Source organism: Physeter macrocephalus, chromosome 6 (genome assembly GCF_002837175.3).
Source record: "Physeter macrocephalus isolate SW-GA chromosome 6, ASM283717v5, whole genome shotgun sequence".
NCBI lineage: Eukaryota > Metazoa > Chordata > Mammalia > Artiodactyla > Physeteridae > Physeter > Physeter macrocephalus.
The window spans coordinates 56,247,548-56,271,364 of NC_041219.1; the positions used below are offsets into that span (position 1 = coordinate 56,247,548).

A 23,817-nucleotide genomic window follows, 5' to 3' on the forward strand; every position below is an offset into this window, starting at 1 on the left:
CACCAACGCACGCCTACCAACAGTGCAGGAGGGCTCCCTTTTCTCCGCACCCTCAGCAACACTTGTTATTTCTTGTCTTTTTGATAATAGGCATTCTGACAGGTGTGAGGTGATAGCTCATTGCGGTTTTGACTTGCATTTCCCTGATGATTAGTGACGCTGTGCATATTTTCATGGGTCCCTGTGCCATTTGTATATCTTCTTTGGAAAAATGTCTGTTCAGATCCTCTGCCCGTTTTGTAATTAGATTTTTTTTTTTGATATTGAGTTGAGTGCTTATAAATAACTTTGGATATTAACCCCTTATTGGTTATATTGTTTGCAAATACCTTCTCCCATTCAGTAGGTTTGTTAATGATTTCCTTCACTGTGTGCAGAAGATTTTTATTTTTGCTTTTGCTTCCCTTGCCTGAGAAGACAAATTGAAGAAATATACTGCTAAGACTGAGGTCAAAGAGCTTACTGCCTGTGTTTTCTTCTAGGAGTCTTATGGTTTCGGGTCTAAGAATCTATGGTCTCGGAGTTTAGTCTGACTGTGCTTTCAGCTGCAACTTGGGGAAGGTCACTGCATCAGTCTGAGTCCCAGGCCCACCCTGCGTAAAATAAGATGTTGGAACAAATGATTCTAAAGTCCCTTCTGGCTCTAAAGCGTTAGGATTAAATATTCATCTGTGTACACATGGACACACACACACACGGACCACTGCACCCAGATTATGAATGTTAACACTAATTCATTCGTGCATTCATTCATTCAGTAGTTGCTTGTTATATGCAAAGCAATGTTACTGCTCAGTTATGACTTAAAGATGAGCATAAACTAGTTGTATATTTGAATTTCAAAGTAAACCAAACTATTTGCGTTGGCATTTCAGCCTGTACGTACCACGAAGAAGGTTGGAAGTTTAGGATACGTTATCAGTGACTTGAGCTTGCAGGAGATGATGGGTTCCCACGTTCATGCTATAGCTACGAGTAAGCTCAGAGAGTGTATCTTGCTCAGGAACTGAACCACGTGTCCAGCACATAGTGAAACCGAACGCACAGGCTTGATGAACTATTTCACATGCCAGGTTCCCCAACAAGAGCTGAAATTGCCCTTAAGACACAGATCACCCTAAGAGGTACCACGTCCTGTGGACCTGTTCCCACATTAGTATAGTGATATAACTGCAGATGGGAAGGGGTTAACCAATGGTGGTATTTTGCTGGGAGAGAGGATGTTATGAGCCCTGGCAGGGTGCCCATCTCTCCTGCCCACTTCTGCCTAGTGCCACCGTGGAATGAAACACTTCCTTCTACTTTCCAATTGCATCTGCCCCCCCTAAGTTCACCAAGAGGCCGGGGCTGAGGGTGGAAGCCAGGAAGGAGAGACAGCCAGTTCACCAAGGCACAGAGAGGTTGAGCCAGTGGTCTCGGCCCACACAGGAAATCAGATGCAGGGGTCCCGGCGCAGCCCTGGAATTCATGAGCTCCAGGCTTCGCTTCTAGACAGATGCTTGTGTTTCCTCCGATGTTTGTTTAATGGCAGAAACATTTCAGTGGAAACCAGAGACCTGGCTTCTCTGAGGCTCACCTGTTGCTTTGGAATGTATTTATTTGTACACGGGGCCCCGTCTCGGCAGACTGTTCCCTTCCTCCAGCCAGAAGGCTGATGTGCTCACGTCACGGTCTCCAAGGCAACGGACCCTGATATTACAAACGGCAGATTGTGCCTCCAGGTAGATAGAAAGTGACCCCGGCAGGTAAAGTGGGCCAAACAAACTTCCTGGTTCCAGGCAAAGGTCTCAAAGAAGAACAGTAAAATGTGCCCTCACTCCCCACCCCTGGACACGCTCTCCTCCAGGGCAACAAACACCTCACCATTTGAGGTCTAGTTCTTTTCTCCCATTATTCTTGCGAAGGGAGGCGAAAGCACTTCTGCTTTCCTTACTGATCACCGCCCCTCCCTCTATCGCTCTGCCTCCAGGGTACTCGTAAGACTAAAGACAAAGACCGAACGCCAACTCCCCTGGGTACGGTCATGTCTGAGCACGGAGCCTGGGTATGGAGATATGCGTCCTACGCATGGTGGTGGTGAATCTTCATGGGTCTGTGCTGATTCATCCTCGAAAGGAAAGGGAAGGAGAGGAGAAGAGAGGAGACGAGGAGGAGGAGGAGAAGGAGAAGGGAAGAGAAGAAAAAAGAACAGAACAGAACAGAACACTGGAACTATGGAAAGCCACTCCTCCCCCAGCCAGCACATCTACGTACCATGAAGCCCCGAGCGCCAGGGGACCTCCTCATGGTTTGCCTCCAGTGTCCCCGACAGCCTGACCTAGGGTTCCTATGGCCTCCAGGACCAGGGGACCAGGCCCTCTTACGGCCTCTCCCGGGCACTTATCTGCTTTGGTGTTTCCCGTGTCCCTAAGCTTGGAGCTGCCTCCTACGCCAGACCATGGTTCTAGGGCCCTGGAGATGGAACGATGGGCTCGGGGGAGGTCCGGCTCCCGCCCCCCTCACGACCCCCTCCCTAGGCTTCTCCTAAGGCCCGCCTCTGAGGCCTGGCCACAGCTGGTGGGGCCATCTCAGTCCAAGCCTCCAGTCCTGAGGAGCTCGAGGAACTGAGCTAGGATGCCAGTCGAAGTGTGTCTACCTCAGAAACCAAGGGCTGGCCTGGCCCTTCCTCTTTCAGCTTTGGACCATAACGACATCCCCAAGCCACCTGCATCTTATACAGAACACACTCCTGCCCGCAGCAAACAGCTACGGTATCCATAGCCTTGGGAGGGGCTGGTTAGTCACCACACTGCCAGGAAGTGGACATCTTACCAGTGGTCTGGAGAAAGGGGGACCCGGGAGAAGGCACTCTCTGTTCCCCACCGGGCCTGCACGTCCAAATCTGACCCACCCTCCAAGACCGCAGACAAAGCCCACCCCCCACAAAGCTTCCCTGAAACACACCTGGCAGGGACCTCTTTATGCTCTGCACACCCACAGCAAGCACCTGATCCAGCCCCTGCCCCGGTGTGTATCACTGTATCTCGTGTTCACAGGTAAGCTACATCCTACCTTCCCTACTAGGCTTCATAAGCTGCATAAGGACAGGGTCTGTGTCTGAGTATTGTGTCCTCTTTTGCCTTGAACTTAATAGCTGCTTAATAAACCAGAGTAAATGCATAAATGACTATCATGCGACGGGCCGTGTATGACATCAGTGTCCGGACTACTTCCACCCACCTCCTCCTTCCACTTCTAAGGGCTCTTATCCCTGCCCCCCTGCCGGCCACACAAAGATGCTACTTCACACCCAGCTGTGGATGTATGTGCTATAAGGCTCCCCTCCCCACCTTCCCAATCCTAAGTGCGACACATAGGTTAACGTTACCTAGTCAGCTCCTTTGGGGCAGTGACCTTCCCAAAAAGGCATTTCTTTTTATTTTTCAATCAATAAAAACAGAGCTCCCCTTTTGAAATTTTTGTTTAAGGTTCTAGACCCTGGCCTTGAGCTGTAGGCAAGAGACCGCCTCTTCCAAGATGACGAGATCCTTTCTTCTACTCAAATTAAACTATAAGCTTTCCTAGCGGAGCAGATCTCTAGAACTGGCTATTTCTTCCAAATGAACCATGTACTGTCTTCTTGGTACAATTAGTTTTAGCTTCGACTGCAAGTGACAGAAATAGTATTGGCTTAAACAAGATGGAAGGTTATTTCTCCCTCCAACATAAGTCTGGAGGAGTTAGCGCAGGGGTGCCAGGGGGGCTTCCTAAAGTCACCAGGGACCTAGGATCCTTCTACGTGGTCTGTTATTCTCAGAGCTTGGCTGCTACCTCATGGCTCAGAATGACTGCTGAGCTCCAGCTCTCAGGCCGGCAGCCCACCTGCCACAACAGGGAAGCAGTGAAGAGGGACACACTTCTTCCCTTTAAAGACACTTCCAGGAACTTGCCCACTACACTCCCCCTAAACTCTACTGGCCACAAGGGAAGTCGATAAATGTCATCCTTCTTCTGTTTAGGTTACAGATTGCGTTTCTAAGGAAGAAGCAGGTAATAGCTACTTGAGACACTAGCAGACCTAGCTCTACTTTGTCCTGAATAATTATTTTTCCATCTTTGAGAGACCACTTTTCTCATTCCTCAATGGCCAGGACTGGCAGAATCTCTACGTCCACCTTTGCTTTTTTTTTAAAAAAAACCATTGAATTATACACTTTATTTATTTTTAAATTTTTTTTGGCTGCACCACCGCACAGTATGTGGGATCTTAGTTCCCCGCCCAGGGATCGAGCGCGTGCCCCCTGCAGTGGAAGCGAGGAGTCTTAAGCACTGGACCGCCAGGGAGGTCCCACCTTTGCTTTTCATAAACCAGGTGTTTAGATGGGGCTGGGGGTCCAAGGTACAGCAGGTCAGGTGATTTTCTCAAAACATGCAGCCAACTAAACCCAAGACAGGAGGGACACACGGAGGTCCCGAGCCCCGGGCTCACTAGAGTCACAGCTTTAGAAGGCTCAGCTGGGTCTGAGTCGGGAGAGGAGGCTGTCACTGCACAAAGCCCTGGATGCCAATGAATGCCAGGACCGGGAGAGACATCGAGGCCTGGCTGAGAGCAACCTCCGGAAGCTGCGGATAAGAAATCTGTGCCCGGAGGCGCCGGGTGCCATCTTGCCCCTCAGCGCCCCACTCTCCTCCCAGGGCAAGACCTGCAGCGCCTGCTCCAGCCGTGGCAGTCTCCTACCACCCGGCCGGGAGCTGGGGACCCCGAGAGGCAAACCGCACAGCTGCACCCATTCTTGGGGGCACCGAGTTTCCAGGTGAACACATCCCTGCCTGGGCTGGTAGCTACGTGCAGACTTTCCTGTTATGGTCCTGAATCTGGCCCGGCCCCTCCAGCCCGTGCCTCTCTGAGTGGGACGTGCCCTCCCACTGATGGGTTCTCCTCCCCAGGGCCTCGGGAAAGGTATTTGGGCTGGCGGTTTGCCTGCCCCTTCTCCCTGGGTGCCAGGTCCTCTGAACATCCCACAGACCGTGGGAAGGATGGTTTTCAAAGATCTTACACACGTAGGCTCATAGTGTCCTATAAGGTGGGGATGTGCCAGGTCCGGACTGGCTTGGGCTGGAAGGCAGGATGCCTGGCTTCTATTCAGGGTTAAGTGGACCCACAAGGGAAGAAAGGCACTGTCCTGCTCGAAGTACCTTTCAGGGGAGAGCAGAGGGGAGCCCATTCAAATGGGGAAATGGAAGCTCTCCAGGCATCCATCCTTCAGAAATGCAGTCTCCCCCCCTGGGCCGGAAGATCACCTCCGGACTTCAGGTGAGTAAGTTATTCTCACTCCCCTTTCACAGGGGGAGAACGCTGAGGCCCAACCATTAGGATGGGGTATAATCTCCCACTTCATCTGTATCTTGCACAGCTCACAGACCCTTTCTAAAGGGGTGCTGGGCCACCATCCAGGCATGCCCTCGTGCTGGATCTGCAATGGTGAATCCTCTTTTTTTGAAAAGCCCAGTGTAGGAGGGTTAACTCTTATGGACAGTTAAGCTAAGCTTCCTTATTATCAGACAGGGTTCCCTGCCTCCCCTCCTCCTTCCCCTCGTCTTCCTCCCCTTCTTCTCCTTCTTCCTCCTCCTCCTCTTTCTTCTTCTTCATGAAAATGTTGTTTTTTAAAAAATGAAATCCTCCCCTCTAAGCCTAAGGTCTCCTCTGACCCCCCTGCCCAAGTCCTGCTCTTCACTCTACTCCCCAAAGGAAGCCCCATCGCCAGTTCAGGGTGCATCTTCCTGGCCCGTGGGTGCACGCAGAGCTCTTTTTTTCCCGACAAAACAACAGGCCTGGAGAAAGAGGTTACGGGGCTCCCTTTTGCACCAGATCTGGACAGTTTTTCCCTCTCCTTTCTCTTCTCCAAGAATCCTCCAAGAACAGGTTCACTGTACTTGGGCTGAGTTCTCTCTTACACCATCCTCTTCATACCCCAAACCAATGGGGCCCAGGAGAGGCCGCCCGGGGAAGGAGAGGAAGTGGGCCTTGGCCCAGTGGCCGGGGAGGAGGCCCTTCTGGGTGTGGTGGAGAATGTCAGAGGCCTGAGCGCCTGCAGAACCGCACCCATGGGAATGTTCCCAGTCTGCTTGCCATGTTATCCCAGGCTGGAAGATGGCTGCATGACCCTTGTCCCCAGATCGGCAAAATCAGACGCAGAGAGAGGGGCAGAACTGCGCGAGGACATCCTGTCTCCTGCCCCACTCAGGACCTCGCCAGGGCTCCACAAGAGAAGCCACCTGCTCCGGCACATGTCATGACTGAGTCTCTCTTTTGGTTTTAGGACCACGAGGTACAACAAACAGATGGTGAATGGCGGCCATTAGGACACCTGAGCTCTACTCTTGCATAGTTAGAATTAAGAATTTTCCATGTCCCGTGGTGTCTTCATATGAAACATGAATGGAGAATAGATCTTATGCCTCCTTGAGACTTCTACGTTTAAAAGACTCCCATTTTGGAAGGAAAGTAGCAACAGGCATTGGGAACACTGGTCTTCAAATCCACCAACTGTGGTCTTCGGGCAGGTTGTGTTTTTTGCTTTTTTTGTTAATTGGTTGTTTTTTTTTAACATCTCCAGTTCCTTACCTATCTACTTACTTTTTTCCAGTTTTAATACTCTTTTACTGAAGTATAGTTGATCTACGTGTTAATTTCTGCTGTAGAGCAAAGTGATTCAGTTATACATATATGAATTTGTATATTCTTTTCCATTATGGTTTATCATAGGATACGGAATACAGTTCTCTGTGCTATACAGTAGGACCTTGTTGTTTATCCCCCATCTACTTTAAAGTAATTAGACGGATCTGAGGATTAAATGAGATGACACTTACAAAAGGAGCTAGTTGGAGACCTGGCACGTGATGGGTATTTGGTAAACAGTGGTTTCATAACCAGTCTCACTTTCTTTGAGAGGCGTGGTCTTGCCCCAGTTAGTTTAAACCAGTGGACATCACGCATTTTTAAAAAAATGAAATTTGGGACTTCCCTGGCAGTCCAGTGGTTAAGACTTCGCCTTCCAATGCAGGGGGTGTGGGTTCGATCCCCGGTCAGGGAGCTAAGATCCCACGTGCCTTGGGGCCAAAAAACCGAAGCATGAAACAGAAGCAGTGTTGTGACAAATTCAATAAAGACTTAAAAAAAAAGGGTCCACATCAAAAATTCTTTAAAAAATAAAAATAAAAACAATGAAATTCTTTCCACACGTCCAGGTTTGTGGACTGTTGTCATAACCCCCAATCTTAGTGGCAGGCTGGGAGGTTTTTAAAAAATGTATGTAACAGTGGTTCATTGAGCTAGCACCGAAAATGGAGTGGACAGCTGAGGCAATTTTCTAGATAATCCCCACCCCAAATCGGGGATGCCTGGGGCTGAGTGATCAGGACAGCTGCGCCAGTCCCTGCCCTGTCTTGCCCAGTACAGACCTGCTTGTTTCACTGATCCTTTCCTTAATATATTTATTTAAAAATACAATGTTGATTCACTATTTCAAACTGTATGCAAAGATTCTTCGGAGGAAAGAAAGAGGGTTGTGTCTCTTAGCACCTTAAGTGCTAGTTTTTAACAGACATTAAATCTGGATTAATAATCATAATAGCCTGACTTGCTGTTGCTTTTGGAAAAGCCAGAAACACAGCCTTGTCTGTTGCCTCGTTGTTGTTTTTTTTTAAATTAAACTATAGTTGATTTACACTATTACGTTAGTTTCGGGTGTACAGCTGCAGATTCTTTTCCATCATAGGTTATCAGAAGATACGGAATATAGTTCCCTGTGCCACACAGTAAATCCTTGTTGTTTACCTAGCCTCCTTTGTTTCCACCATGTCTCCATAAAGGGCCCAAGGTGTCTATGAACGCTGCCAATTTGCAAAGAGAAAAGTGAAACTCGGAGAGGTTATGCGACTGGTCCGTGGTCACACAGGGAGGCTATGATTACATCTGAACAACAATCCAAGTCTCCAGATTTCAGGTACATTTGAGAACATTTGAGAAGCCTCCTCCCATCCTCTGGGGAGGGTCCAGCTTCACAAGAGAGAGCTGATGCCCTGACAGTCTGATGCAATTTAAGGAATGCTAGAGGACCAACCAGTCTTCCTCCTTCTCTACCCTCTTCACCCAAAAGCATTTCTCCCACTTAGATGCCTGAAGTGACTCATTCCTTGGAGGATTCCCAGTCGCTGGTCCAAAGATGCTCTGGGGCTGGGTGCACACTGACTCGGTGTATGCCGGGGGTGGAGAGCAGGGATTCACATTTGTTAAATGCTCCCCTGGTGATCCACAGCCAGGTTTTAGTTCACTTTGATTTGAGTCTTCCTTTCCCAGCTGTCCTAATTTGAAAAGGAAGGACACCTCAGACGAATGAGCCCGGACAGCTGGAACCTTACTGCAAAATTATCCTGGTCCTGAGAGATGGCCCTCGATAAAGGGTCTCCCTGATCAAGTATCTCGGCAATGCTAATCACACCGTTTGCTTTCTTGCAGATTGGCTGTTCACATTAGCGTGGTAAAGGCTCTCGAAATTCTTGAAAAAACTTGGTCAGCACAGCGTTTCCCAAATGGAGTTGACCCAGAAACCTCCCCCATTCTTTCCCTAACACCTGTTAGGGTTCCACGGGACACACTTTGGGAAACGCTGACTTCGTATAAACTACTTCTGCAGCTTTCTCTCTGGATAATCCAGAAAAGTAAAGGGAGATTAACGGGAGCTGGAAAAGTTCCAAAAGGTGAAAAACATGACCAAGTAAAAATTTCATCTGTTTCATAGCTGTGCTTGAGACCAGCTCGATTTTAAGGTCTCACGCAAATACCACGCAGGAGATTCCCATAGACTTGGGTGCGAGCTTTCTATATTTTCCCTATGAAGTGAGTTTTTGTACATCAAAATTGTTTTCTACAGATATCGATATTATTTGTAGGTGGTTTTAGAGCTGATGAAGTCCTCAATATGTCGATATAATATATATGACTTGGAGGTGGATATTAATATCGCATTTTACGACAAGAATATTGACATTCTGTAAGCGGAAGCAACTCATCTGAGAGCTGGAAGAGCTCAAAAATGATTTAGCCCAGTGTTCCTCAGCCTGATTCCACATCAGAAATACTTAGTGCCTTTGTTAAAATCGTGGGCCCTGGAAATTCTGCTGCGGTACTTCTTGCGTAGGGCCCAGGAGGCTGTCCCTTTCATTAACCCAGGTGATGCTGATGGTGTCTGCCTGTGGACCCAAGTTTGGATTTAATCCTCTCTTTTTTTATTAAGAAAACTTAGACCCAGGCAGATAAAGGGAAGGACCCCAAATCGCAGAGCAAGGGCTCAAACATGGATTTTTTTCCTATTCCAAGTGTACTGCTGTTGTCCTTGAACGCTCGCTGCCTTTACCTTTGGAGCAGGAGGAGTCAGGGCGGATCTGGAGGGTGGATCTGGCGGGTGGGTCGTGGTGCTTCGTGTAAGATATTCAACTAGCACATCTGGAGGCAAGAGGGAAAGGCACTCTGGGGGAGGGGTGGTCAGCTAATCTTTACAGGAGTCATATCTGTGCAAAATCGTTTTCTTAAATGAATAAAATAAGATTTTCACATTCGACATTTAATTATTTTCCCTTTGTAAGTGACTCAGCACCACTGTAAAGCAATTATACTCCAATAAAGATGTTTAAAAAATAAATTAATTAATTGAAAAAAAAAGTGACTCAGCAAGGACATAGAGAACAGATTGGTGGTTGCCAAGCGGGGAGGGGCTTGGGGAGGGATGGGGTGAGCAGATGTGAGCTTTCATATAGAGAATGGATCAACAACAAGGTCCAACTGTAGAGCACAGAGAACTATATTCAAAATGCTGTGACAAACCATAATGGAAAAGAATATAAAAAGATTTATATAGAGCAGAAATGAACACATCTTATACTTCAATTAAAAAGACACTAAAACGGAAGAAAATAAAGAAATACAAGTGATTCAGCCTCTCAAAATCTGTCTCCACACTTCCATCTCTCAGAAAGCCCGCCTAGAATCATCCAACCCACAGCCCAGGCTTTGATCTCACCCCTCGTCAGCAGCTGGATATCCTACTACCCTTGAAGATACACTTTTGCTGATCTGTTGAACGTAAATATCCCTGAGACCTTTTCCTGACCTGTGTCCAGCCAGAGGTAAAATCTCCGTCTTTCCTCACTCTGGGTCCCCAACTGGGTCTATACCAAGTTATTGAACAGCATATCAGCCAGGCGTGGTAGAAAGATATAGCTGAGGGTCAGGAAGACTGGGCTGTCATCCCAGTTCTGCACTAACTGGCTGGCTGCCCTCAGGCAATTCCTTCCTCACCCTGTGCTTCCATTTCCCCGTTAATAAGTGCTCGCATCGACTTGATTAGTATTTCCCAGGAGACGTTCCAAAGGACAGTTCCTCAGGTTAATGATTGTTGTATGAAAGAAGGCCCTCTGTGGTTAAAGTACCTTTCAGAAACACCAGGACACGTGGGTCTCTACCGCAGGACGCCTCAGAGCCTTGACCGTTCCTCATGCATCTCCACGGGGCGGGGCGGGGTGCAGGGCGGGGTGCAGGGCGGGGACGGCTTGTACAGAACTCTTGCTGGGGAGGCATCCCGCGAGGTTAATGCTCTACTTGGCCAGAGTCTGGGCAGGACTAGCTCCAGGGTCCCTTCCAGGATGAACAGATGTGAACAGTGGACTAATAACTGAGCCAGAAGCCAGGAGACTGGGGTTCAAACCTCCCCTACTTACAAGTCGTGTGACGGCCCCCGTCTGAGTCTGTTTCCTCAAGCACACCTCAGAGGGCTGTGCTGAGGTTGTGCGCTGCACCTAACACCTGCCTGGCCGTGAAACAAATGCTGGAATTCCACTGGGACCTGGCTTTCTCACTGGCTGGCGTTCGAGGTCTTACCTCCCACGCAGGTCTTTGTCGACCCCTCCACTGGATCTCCTTTCTGAAATCGTTCTGTACATAGACCCTAAAACTGCCTATTTTATTTTATTCTTTCAAATTAATTTTTATTGGAGTAGAGTGGCTTCACAATGTTGTGTTAGTCTCTGCTGTACAGCAAAATGAATCAGCTCTAGGTATACGTACAGCCCCTCTTTTTTGGATTTCCTTCCCATTTAGGTCACCACAGAGCACTGAGTAGAGTTCCCTGAGCTACACAGTAGGTTCTCATTAGTTATCCGTCTTATACTTAGTATCAATGGTGTATATACGCCAATCCCAATCTCCCAATTCCTCCCACCCCAAACTGCCTATTTTAAAGAAAAGTTTGCGACGGTCCTGACCACTGACTCAACCCGCCCCTGGGCGTGAGCTCCCTTTCCTTCGCCTGTTCTCCGGAAGGGGGACTCTTACAACCAGACCTGGCACTGAACACAGCCAGGTATGCTTGAGAACAGGCGCACCAAGGCCCCTGAAGCTCTTCTAAGCGAGGCAGAGGCCTTGGGGAGTTTGCCGGGATGCCCGGCCACCTGATGAAGGGGTCCTCGGCGGCGAGCAGACAGGATTGCTGCTGACACATAGCGTAGCCCACTCAGGCCTCAGGAATGCTATCGCCTGGCCTCCCCGGAAGGCGGGTGTTTGTCTAGCTGACCCAGGGTCAGCCCGTCTCTCCCCTGGGCTGAGCCTCCACCTTCTGACCCGGTCGGGGTCAGGGGTCACGGGAGATAAAGGTCAGGAGGTGCTCATGGTGGTGGGGAGTGGATGTCCAGTGCATCTTGCATTCAGGGAAGACCCAGAAAAAGTTTTTCCATTAACAGGTATATCCGCGTGGCTTGTTGGGAAGGACCTCAGTAACTTAGGCTCGAAAGATGCTGTTCTGAATGCCGATGCTTTCATCAGGGCAGGCGAGCGCCGGCCGGGCACTAGTCTAGGAGCCTCCCACATGCTCAGTCCTCCAATCCTCCCTATGCTAGGAGGCAGCTTCTATTCTTTTCCTCATTTGCATACGCACAGAGAGCTTAAGTAACTTGCTTCAGTTTCCACAGCCATTTAGTGGTGAATCTAGGAAGTGGGCTCGAGAACCTGAGATCCCACCCACCTTGCTAGCCTGCAGACTTGAAACTTAATGAGGGGCTCACTCTCTGAAGCCCAAAATGGGGCTGTAAAAAAGCAGGTTTGTTCAAGCTAGTATTTCACAGAGCAGGGCCACAGTGACCTTACAAACAGGGCAGGCCAAGAAACCAGAAAATGGGACCCGAGGGTTAGCACCCACGTGAATTCCATTCCGCTAAACTGTCCGCCCATTACTTTACTTCCTGGACTTCCCTCCCCTGGGGCGCTGCACCCTCATCCTGCCTGCACCCTCAACACAGGCGGCCAAAATAGGTATTGAAGATGCTGTAACCTTTACCTCCTTTCTCCTGGAAATACCTTGGAGAGGTGAGAAGGCCAGCACAGGCGACATGGCCATGTATTTCTTCACTGAGTCAACAGTATTTATAGACACTCAACCAACGCAAGAAAAATGAGATCAGGATCCTTCCTGTTAACAGCTCCCAGACTAGTAAAGGGAGGAAACAACGACGCAAGCATGAGACTACAAAAGAGAGTCTTAAGTGCCCCCCAAAAAGCTCTACGGGACTTGGGAAGGGAGAGCCTGGCTGGGGAATCCCAGGAGGCTTCCTGGAGGAGGTGAGATTGGAACTTCTGCCATCACCAAGCAGCTGTTCTAAGCTCCAGAGCCAGTCACCAGCCCTCCTGGAATTCCTTGCAGGATGCGTCACAAAGTTCCGGCTCCCAGCTGAGAAAGTGCAGCCCCGGGCTGAGGCAGCCCAGAGCCCCACCAGCCACAGGCCCCGTCACAACTCTGAGGGGCCTGTCAGAACTTCCTGAAGAAACAGCTGCTTTAAAGTAGGGGATGAGGAAGAACTTTGCAAGTTAATCCACCAGCATTTCGCCTGCCTCTCCTCTGTGTTGCCAGGCCCAGTCCCTAGGAGACAGCCTAACTGTGCAGGAAGGCAGAATGGATGCTGCCTGGAGACAGGACAGCAGGGAGGGAGATAAAGGTGCTCTCTTGGGCCTCACTGCCCTGCGGTGACTTGTCCAGTTCATTTTCCCCCCCCGTCATCCTCTTCTCTTCCCCTCCCTCAACTCTGCTTGCTCTAAAGGCCCCAGAAAGATAGGTGATCATGTTCACAGGAGACTGGCCTGGGAGGCTGCTGAAGGCCTATGTCCCAGGTTGTATTTGCCTTCTAGCTCTCCTGTAAGATGCGGAGGTTGGGGACTGTGGCGCTTCACGCCTCAGACTGGGGGGCAGGCAGGTGGAGGAAGAGAAGGTAAGAGGCATCGCAAAGACCGTACGGCAAGCTGGTGCCCAGACCCCTGAAAAGTACCCAAGCCCCAGCAGCTCATATAAGCACTGTTCCCATCACCGATGGCTAATCTGTCACTCATCCATTTCTCCACCCCATAGAAATATATCCAACACCTAACAAAATACAGACGCTACAACCTAATTACGTTCTGTCAGCGGCTGGAGCTCTTTCTCAAATGTTAATCTCGCTAAAAACTAACCCAAGATAAAATAGGAAAGTCTTGCTACTTTTTAAGGCCCAATTCAATTGTTTTAGGGCATGGTTTCCACGTGCCTGGTTCAACCCCTTGCGAGACAGTGACACTTCAGAATCAATGAACTGATTCATTCCCTGAGGACAGATGCCCACATATATTTGCTGCCATTAGCAATGCAGTTATTCAGTCATTCCTTTGGAAAACACTTTTCATGTGTTGCGTTTCATGCTACTGGTGGGGAGGAGGACAGACACGAGGCTCCAAAACAGGGAATCACTATCTTTTCGTTGCTGTTCGCACTTGACATCTGCCCTCTGTGCAGCTCCCCGCTAGCCCTAGGAAGGGGTGCTGCAGGCCCCTTGGTGCAGCTTGGAGAGTTTGGGTAACTGCACCAGGGACCGAGAGCTGCAAGCAAGTCACAGGCCCAGGGAAGAGACTCCCATGTGGGCAGGCACGGGAGGCACACGTGGAGGAAGAGGGGGAGGAAGCAAAGACCGCCGCCTTCCTACTGGGCCACCATTCAAGGCCCTTGGAGAGAAAGGCAGGAAGCGATCTGACCCGAGGAAGGAAGATCAAGATGACGTAGCCCTTCACAAAGGTGTGCGCCTGACCCCTCCGTGGCTTTGTTCATCATCCCTAGAGGGAGATTTGCACAAACACTCAGGGTGGGGAGAGGAAGAAGGTAACCAGAGGCTGTACAGTTCGCTGACTCAGACGGACACCAGACTTGCCCCATCATTCTCCACTGTGTAATAAAAGCAGAGTGGAGGAGGAAAGCCTTTGGAATAACTTTCATAAATGACTCAGACCAAGGCATTTAGGTGAAGGGGGTGGGAGACTCCTGGGGTAGCAGCAGAGAGGATAAAGAGGAAATAGCCCCCTGGCCTTGGCCTGCCCAGCTCCAGCAACCTCAAGGTCATCCCAGGGGCACGTCCAGGGCCACAGACGGACAAGGCTCCCATTACTCATTAGCCAGCCTGGGCACTGGTTCCCTTGTCCCTGTCCTTGGCTACAAACAGAGATGAAAGCCGAGCCGCCAGCTCGGGGAGCGGGGGCCTGATAGCTCAGGGGCTGCCTCGGCCACCGGCATTATCAGAGCCTGGGGCAGCCAAGAGCGAGGGGGACGCTGGCCTTCCACACACTCTGCGCCCTTCACACCTCCGCCTCACTCAAACAAACGTGGGCAAAACGGCCATCATTAGTGGAGCGCGGATTTTAACAGACAGCTCCCAGGGCAGACTCCTTGAGCCAGCTTTGCAAGGACACGCCAGGACGTGCTGATGAGAGGGAAAGAATCCTTCCCCAAATCCTTTCCCCAGACCCATGGGATGGAGGTCTCTACTCTCACCTCAAGGCTGAGAACAAAGCTCCTGGGATTCAGGTGTGGCCACACTGTCCTGGCCTTGGTCCCACCCAGCCACTGCTCCCCACCACTCCCCTAACTAAGGGGCCGTGGGTAGGTGCCCATGGGACCGTGCCTCCCCTTGCTTTTCCAAGCTTCTCCCACCCACCCCTCACCAACTGAGATCACGGAAGTCTAGAAAGCAGCAGGTCCTTCCCATGGCCTTGTCTGAGTGACGCAGGCGGCCTCATAGGTCCCCGATACCCCACTCGGAACAGGCCTGGCACCAGCCACGCCTCAGGGCTGCTGTCTTGGCCCCGGGTCTCTGCCCACGGCCCTATCAATGGAGACTTGAGGTTGATATTCTCGGCAGAGAAAACGAAGCAGAGAGCAGGAAGGGGCTGGCGTTCAGAGCCTCCAGAGGGCCTGGTTCTTGCCTCTCGAGCTCTTTCTTGACTAACAGCCAACAAGGGCTAAACCATCGGGGTGGCAACAGGAAATCCTCATCCATCCCATTTTCTCAGCATTCGAGAGACATCTGAAGAGTGACTATAATGTGCCCGGTGTCAACTGGGGTACATACAAAGAGCCGGTCCCTGATCTCGAGGAGGTCCTGAACTTGGAAAAGAATAGGGTAAATAGACAGCACTTATAACCATGAGAGCCGCCACTGACTGAGCCCCTAGGAAGTGCTCTGTTTCTCCAGCCGTCACGGGAGATGCCACACTCATGCCCTGTTTCCTCTTACAAAATAGGACACTGACGCTCAGAGTACAGGCCAGGTGGAAGGGTCGGCAGTCACGCCCCGATCTGGAACGTGAGTCTCAAGCAGGGACAAGACAGAGTCGACTGAGGCAGCCACCTGGGAATCTACTTTCTCCCCTTCCACTGCTTCTCTTCCATCTCCTTTGCGTCTCTCCTTTGCCCTCTGACCTCTGAGTCTAGATTTGATCCCCGCCTCTCTTGTCTTCTGTTACCCCTGTTGCTTAAATCCATTCCTAGGGTTTTGGGCATCACTTTTTTTTGTCTAATTTTATTTTATTTTATTTTTAGGCTGCGTTGGGTCTTTGTTGCTGCGCGCGGGCTTTCTCTAGTTGCGGTGAGCGGGGGCTACTCTTTGTTGCGGTGCTTCGGGCATCACTTTTTTTTTTTTTCTAATTTTATTTTATTTTATTTTTAGGCTGCGTTGGGTCTCCGTTGCTGCGCGCGGGCTTTCTCTAGTTGCGGGGAGCGGGGGCTACTCTTTGTTGCGGTGCGCGGGCTTCTCATTGCGGTGGCTTCTATTGTTGCGGAGCACGGGCTCTAGGCAAGCGGGCTCAGTAACTGTGGCACACGGGCCCAGCCGCTCCGCGGCACGTGGGATCTTCCCGGACCAGGGCTCGAACCCGTGTCCCCTGCATCAGCAGGCGGACTCTCAACCGCTGCGCCAGCAGGGAGTCCCAAGCATCACCTTTTTAGTTGCAATCTCCTAACCTGAAGCTCCAGCTCACACCTCACCTTGTGCTCCAGACCCCCATTCCATCCCCAAATCATTTCAGATACTTAACACAGTCTTGCCATTCACAGGCTACTTTTTTCCAGATCTCTCACTTTGCCCCTTGCTGGGATTTCAATAACCTGAATCTCCTGTGTCATTTTATTCTCTCCCCATCCCAAGACTCCTTACCTATGTCTTCTTGAGTTCTCACATCACTAGCTTACTCAAATTTTTTCCATGTTCCCCTATAACACCTATAGAACATGGCCAGATGCCTACAGATGCCTCCGTGTTCTTGTGCCAACCTACTCTCTACTCTCTTCTCCTCAGTTCCTAGACTCCAGGATTGTAACCTATGGGGGCTTCCCGGGGCAGACCTCTCCCCCATATCCTCTGCTTTAGCTCCTCTCTGAAGGACTTAGATAATACTGGGTTGGCCAAAAAGTTTGTTCGGGTTTTTCTGCAAGATGTTACGAGAAGCCCAAAGGAACTTTTTGGCCAGCCCGATGGTATCTGATGCACATGCCCCAAGTTGATTTACAGATGTGAAACAACCCCCAGCCCCCATCAAATGGGAGAAGTTTACTCCTTGATGACCATGAGCACATAGACCCCAGGACTCCTGGAGCCTAAGGATTGACGTGAACCCCTGGGACGCCACCCTGTTACCTCACCATCAGCCAATCGCAGAATTGTGCACGAGCTGATCACACACCCCGGGACACCCCTCCCTTACCTGGCCTTTAACAGTGCTTTCCTGAAACCCATGGGGGAGTTCGGGTGTTTGGAGCACTAGCTGCCCCGGACTCCTTGCTTGGCGCCTGCAGTAAGCGCTGCCCTTTCCTTCCCTACAACCTGGGGTCAGCAGATCGGCTTCACTGTGCACGGGCGAGCAGACCCACGTTCGGCTCGGAGACAGAATGACTATTTCTCTGGTGCGTCTGTCTCCGTGCCTCGGCTCCCTGCGTCCTCCTGGGCGTCTCTGGAGAGAGACGCCCACCCCCCTTGCATGCACCTCCCGTTGCCAGAGCGAGATGGGGGCGCTCGCTCCCTGGATTCCCCTGCACGTGGTTGGTTTACACCCTCTGGTACTTGCGCTGGGCCTCGTCTTGCACTTTGGTGCTGGGGAAGGAGCAAGGGCCATGAACTTCGAACGGGTGTAAATTTTGGCTCAGCAACTTCCTAGCCGTGTGACCTTGGAGCCTTTACTAGGAGCCTTTTTTCCCCCATCTGTAAGACTGGCATCAGAATATAACCTTGCTGTGCAAGGTAGAAATAATGCATGTAAAAACACCCCACACGAGCAAGTGATCGATGGGCAGTCATTATTAATAATATGATGCATTTATGTAATTTCCCACTAGAACATAAATACCTGGCGTTTCAGGCTGACCAACTTCTTTTTGTTTTGTTGTGTTTTGTTTTTTGCATCGACCTGAGTCACCGGCACAGAGCCAGGAACACAGAACTCTCCCCAGCAATGCTAGCTGAATCCTGACAAAACTGGAGGAATCAAGATTTCCTCTTGCCTCCTTTGCTGCCGCCCTGGATGGGCCCGCTGGCGCCCTGGAGTCAGAAGAGCCTCCAGGGTCACGCCCCGCCCCGCTCCCCTCGCCCCGGAAAGTGCCTCTGTTTCCCCAGGCCAAGTGCCTCGATAGCCACCCCCGCACCACACATATACGACGTTCTGTAGGGTCGCTGGGTGGAAGGACTCAGCTGTAGGTGGAAACGGAGGTCGAGAGCTCCTCAAAGGAAGAGGAGTCATAAATCACTCTGAAGTGGTGATACAACCCCAGGAAGCCCTGCCATGCAAACCACAATTCCCTAAACCTCTGTAAGAAGTGGCCTCGAACCCCCTGGAGACCTGGCAGGAGATTCCTTTCTCTCAGTTGCTTGGCACTTTGCCGTTCTAATTCTGGCTGAACCCCAGAAGCCCAGAGGCAGAGAAAAACTAAAAGCCGGAACACCCCTGCCCTGGGAAATACTGGCTGACTGGGCTTCTTTATCCCATCCTCGTGGCTTTTCCTAGAACCGAGGCCGGAGATGGTTCATATCGCAGGTGGGTGTCCCGGCTAGGGGTGACACCGGGAACCCCAGTCCCCCGGCCTCCGCATTGTGCTGCGTGCGGAATGCCGGAGGCCAGGTCTTGGAGCCTGGGAGGAGAGAACACTGGTTGCAGGTGCAAGCTTGCAAGAAACTTTCCTGTTCCGAGCAGGGCCCGGAGGCAGGGGAAGTGAGACTTCTGTTCGCCGGAGCTCCTGCAGGCAAAGCCGCCCAGGAGCCTATAAGCCCCGGCATAGCCTAAAGGTGCTGGCTTCAGTCTGTCTTGGCCCAGAGTAAATCAGGGCCAGAACCAGAGAATGCACTGGAGTCAAAGTGGAAAATGAGACTGTGCAGGAGAAAGCTCTCCTCTCCAAAATATATAGGCATCAAAGTGTACCCCTGTCTAGCTGGGACAGGAGCCATCAAAATGCAAATGTGGGTTTTGAGAATGCTAATGTTGGAATTGGAGAACAATACCGAGACAGACTTCTTGGGGCCGGAGAGAGGGCCCCAGGGCAGGATGTGGGAGCCGAGTGGGGGGCAGGGATGAAAGGGGCAAAGGAAGTGAGAGAGCCCAAGAGGAGAAAACAGCAGGAGTCAATTGAGGGTGAAAGACTGCTGGGCCGGCCGGGAAAAGGGGAGTGCTGGAGGGGACGGGTCAGAGAACCTGACCGCTGACCGCTGACCTGAGGCTGTGCGCCCAGGAAAGGGGAGGGGGGAGTTCAGCCCGGAGGGCGGGGCGGCAGGACGCGCCTGGAGTCTGGGCTTGGACTTGAGGTCAAGGCCTGCGGAAAGAGACAGAGGGACCCGTGTTTCTGAAAGGCCGGTGATGCCAGGAGACGTGCTCTGCTTGGGTGCAGCTGGCCTGAGAGGCTGAGAGCAAGGGGGCCTGGGAAGGGGGCCCGAGAGCCGGCGCGGGCCAAAGTCAGGCTTGGGTTGGGAGCTGCTTCCCAGGGTTTCAGTTCGGCTCTCGCCCCTGTGGACGGGTTGCTCCCTCCCTTGGCCTCACTTTCTTATCTGTAAAACCAAGACCTTTGGTGCTGGGAGGACCAAATAAGTCAAAACCAAGCCTGGCACAGGGAAACGGCTTGTGACGTTGGCTGTCATTTTCGTAGATTAAGAAACTGAGGCTCAGGCAGGCTTGAGAACACGTGCAAGTCAGACAGCAGGGGGCTGATGGAAACTGGATCCCACTCCACTGTCAGATCTGTGCCTGTCCCCGTGCGGAAAGCAGAGCCCCGACTTGGGCTGCGGGACTCCAGGGAGGCCGTGGAAGACGTGAAGCCTGGAGCCGGTGCAGAGGCGACAGGAGAGGAATCAGTGACAGGACAGGGGCTCATCCTGAGGGTGGAGTCCTCATGTGCAGCAGGGTCACCTCCAGCCCTGGCCTACAGTCACAGCTTGGGCAATCACCCTGCCACAGCTGACTCTCCACCCAGACTGGGAGCTCCAGAAGGCAAGGACCGCGTCCTGTACCTGCCTTGGCTCCTCCAGGGCCGCGCACGGCACGGGGTGAATGGTCGCCGAATGGGTTCATTCACTGAAGACGCTCTGTGCTCAGAGGCGGGAATATACAGATGCATGGATAGGACCCTGCCTTTGGGTAACTCCTCTTAGCCTAGTGAGTGGATGAAGGAAAGAATGAATGGAACCCGGGAGGGGCCAGTCAGTAGAAAGTGTAATACCATATAGCAATCCAAAACGATTTTTAAAAACCCCATTGTGCGGTGATGGAAATGTTTTCTATGGGTATATACAACCGTTAAAACTCATGGAATTGTACTTTGAATGTAGTTCATTTTACATAAGTGGTTTCTCAATAAAGTTGAAAAATTCCACCCCTACAAAAAAAAAAAAAAAAAACATTCTGCCCACTGCTTTCCGATCAGAGTCAAACCCATCAGGCACCCCGCTTTCTCTCCAGCACAGACCCGAGCCAGACCCACACGCTGGCTGTTGGTAAGCGGATGCTGTCGGAGCCTCAGAACTCTGAACAAGTGCTGCCTTTACAGAAATGGGGGTGCCCACCCTCCCACACACACCGCAGTCGGGAGGGCCCAGAGCTGTTCCCATCGCTCACCTAGACTCTCTTGGGACAGGGACTGCCGGGGGCCCTGCGTGGCAGGAGGCCCGGGGAGCTGGGATGATGTTCTCTGGTATGGAGCTCCCGGCCCCCGAGGCCATGCACCGGGTCCTCACGGGGTTCCCCCATCCCAGGGAGCCCGCCAGGGGAGCTCAGGGCTTGGCTACCCAAAGATCTACCTTTTCAGGTGGAGTCAGCAAAAGGAGTCCATGAAAATGGTGGTTAAAGAGGGCAGCTTTGTGAACTAGTCAAGAACACACATATGCACACATTTTCTCATTTAGACAAGACTCATTTTGTACGGGTGAACCACAGGGAGCAGGTGATGTGTTCGCTCTTTGGTGGAAACACCACAGCCTGAGGCTGTGTGTGTGTGTGTGTGTGTGTGTGTGTGTGTGTGTGTGTGTGTGTGTGTGAGACAGAGAGAGAGAGAGACAGAGAGAGACAGAGACAGAGACAGAGAGAGACAGAGAGAGAGAGAGGCTGGGGAATGGAAAGTGAATCAGGCAAGGGGCCTTTCTGGGGCTCACAGGAAGGATGAACAGAGGGCCAAGATGGGCCCAAGAAGGGAATGGCTGACTCCAGTGAATCAGTCTATACAAGGGCCCTGGGGTGAGCGTGGAAAATGGCCTGCTTGCCACACCCTTCCCCATCAGCTCTGCCCACAAGGAGTCCACACTGCAGGCTCTCAACCTCCCCCACGTTACCCACAAGAGAATCAAAGGGTCAGGAGCAATACTTATTCTGGAACTCAGTTCGAGGGGAAGGCAGACATCCCCCTCCCAAAGGGCCCACAGAGGCAAGGATGTGTGGTGACTTGTTCACAGCCAGGGGGACAGTGAGAGAAGATACAGATACATTTTTGTACACTCTCAGCTCTGGGATCCACGTTGGGTGTCCAGAATCCACAGTAAATGGGAATCAGTACAAGCACATACAGACCAAGTCTGGTGCAGTGTCAGGTATGCAAAGGGCTGAGTTTTACAGTCTCGCATGCACTTTTTACTGGGAGAAAATGGAAAAAAATAGAGAAACTGGGCTTTGAAGATAGACCAGTGTTGATGCACTCTCTCCATGACAGCTTCTTGCTCTTCCCCTCCATCATCATCTTTTCCCCACCATGATCACCTCTCCCTCACCATCATCACCTCTTCCCCGCCATCATCACCTCTTCCCCGCCATCATCACCTCTTCCCCGCCATCATCACCTCTTCCCCGCCATCATCACCTCTTCCCCTCCATCATCACCTCTTCCCCGCCATCATCACCTCTTCCCCACCATCAACTCTTCACCATCATCTTTTTCCCACCAGCATCACTTCTTCCCCATCACTATCATATCCTCCCCACCAGCATCATCCTAATTCAAGATCCCAGCATCTCTCACCTCCCAACCTGTCTTCTCACTTCCACTCTGTTAACTCATGCCCCGTACCTCAGCTGGAAATATTTCTAAAATAAAAACTGGAACATCGAATCCTCCTCTTAAAACCCTCCCGTGGTTCCCCATCGCCCTCAGGATCAAGACTGAAGTCCCCAACATGTCCTTCAAGGCCCTGCAGCACTCGGGCCCTCCTCTCCTCCCAGCTCTCTTCCAGCCATGCTGGGTTCCTCTGGTTCCTTCAGTGTGCAGGAGGCTTCCTGCCACAGGGCTGGTGCACACGCCAATGTGATCACCCAGCGGCACTCAGTTCAATTTGTAATTCTATGTGTATGGGTGATTGTTTGATCAGTGACTGTTTAATTGATGGTTGTATCCGCCACTGGAGCGTAAGCTCTCTGAGGACAGAGACCATAGTTAGTTTTACTCTCAATTGTAGTCCCAGTGCTGTATAGAGTGCCTGGCCTATAGGAGATGATTAATAAATGTTGCTGAATAAGTAAAGGAATAAAGTAATGGAGCCAGTTCATTTTATAGATGCTTCACAGCTGGAAAGCACTGGGGTCAGATTAGGAGTCTGGGGCTTGGAAGGGCAGAGACTTGCCAGAGATCACATGGCTTGGCTATATGGGGGAGCTGGGACTTGGTCTGAGTATTATCTCCCTTCCCTTTTATGTCATTTTGACTCAGCCATTTGGTGGTGGCAATGGCAGTGGCCGTGGCAGTGGTGCTGGTAGTGTGTGTGTGTCTTTGGTGCAGCTGACGGCAGAGCCAGCTTCTAGATCACAGCTAAGGGAATGGTACCCAGAAAAGTCTCTTGCCATGTGTACGTTTCCCTGCTGTAGCATCTTTCTCCTTTAGAAATAACCATGATTGGTTCCCAGACAACACTGCTAATCCAAAGAAACAGTAGGTTAAACTTTAAAAAATATATTCCAGCTTTGGAAATGCATTTCTTTAGTCCAGTTAAAAATACAGGTTAAGCCTACTACATACCAGAACAGAAACTGAAATCAACAAAACATCAGAATAGATGACCAAATTTTTTTACTAAATGGACACAGTAGATTCTGCTCTTTGGTAGACAAGGCTATAGCTTGTGGTCTGGAAGCTCACACTTACCAGTAAGTTCTGGAAGGGAACTCTCCTGTTTAACCTTGGGCTGCTGGGCTCATCATAATCGATGCTCCATAAATATCTGTAGAATGAATAAGTGAATGGAACTTTCAATGGGCTGGAAAGAGTCCTGGATAGCAGAAGGAAAACCACAGCACCCGAAATGCTATAACCATCTGTGCTAGTATTTATTTGCCACCTCTTGGAAGGCCTATGATCTCCTAATACAATTGCCTAACAGAAACTGAAGACCAGAGATAAGTTTGGTCACCTTTTGACCATTTGAATGTAAGTTACCTAACCTGTCTGAGCTTCCACAGCCTCATCTGTTAAATGGGTACAATGATTCTTGACTCTCCTGAAGATAATTTTTTAATGAATTCAACCTAATATTTACCAGGTGGCAGGCACTGTGGTAGACACTGGGGATGTGGTACAAAAACAAAACAAAACAGAACAGAACTGACCTCTGTCCTTTCTAGTGGAGGAGACATTAAGCAAATAAATACAAATAAAATTATAAAATTACAGTTTAGGGTGCGTGCTATGATGGAAAACCACAGGGTGCCATAAGTGGGAATATGGCAGTGGGACCAATTCAGATCAGGGTGACATTTATGCTGAGACCTGGAGGAGTTAGGAGTTGGCCAAGAGAGACGCTGGGGTGGGGATGAAGGGAACAGCATGTGCAAAGGCCCTCGAGGGATGAAAGAGGTGGGGGCGGGGGAAGGGGACATGGCTGGGTGTGGAGGGAGAATGCTGATGGTTTTAAGTGTGTGTGTATGTGTGTGTGGCGGGGGGGGGGGGGGGGGGGCAACTTGATTCCCTTCATGTGTTAAGGAAAGCC

At 50.9% G+C, this 23,817-nt stretch overlaps 1 long non-coding RNA gene across 1 annotated transcript in view; it reads right to left on the reverse strand.

Moving 5' to 3' along the window:
• LOC102981967 (uncharacterized) overlaps positions 1-23,817 on the reverse strand; it is a 74,684-nt gene that overhangs the window by 50,185 nt on the left and 682 nt on the right. Inside the window, exon 2 of the long non-coding RNA XR_448386.4 lies at positions 22,977-23,052. This is a non-coding gene — a long non-coding RNA (uncharacterized lncRNA). The remainder of the gene's footprint in view (positions 1-22,976; positions 23,053-23,817) is intronic.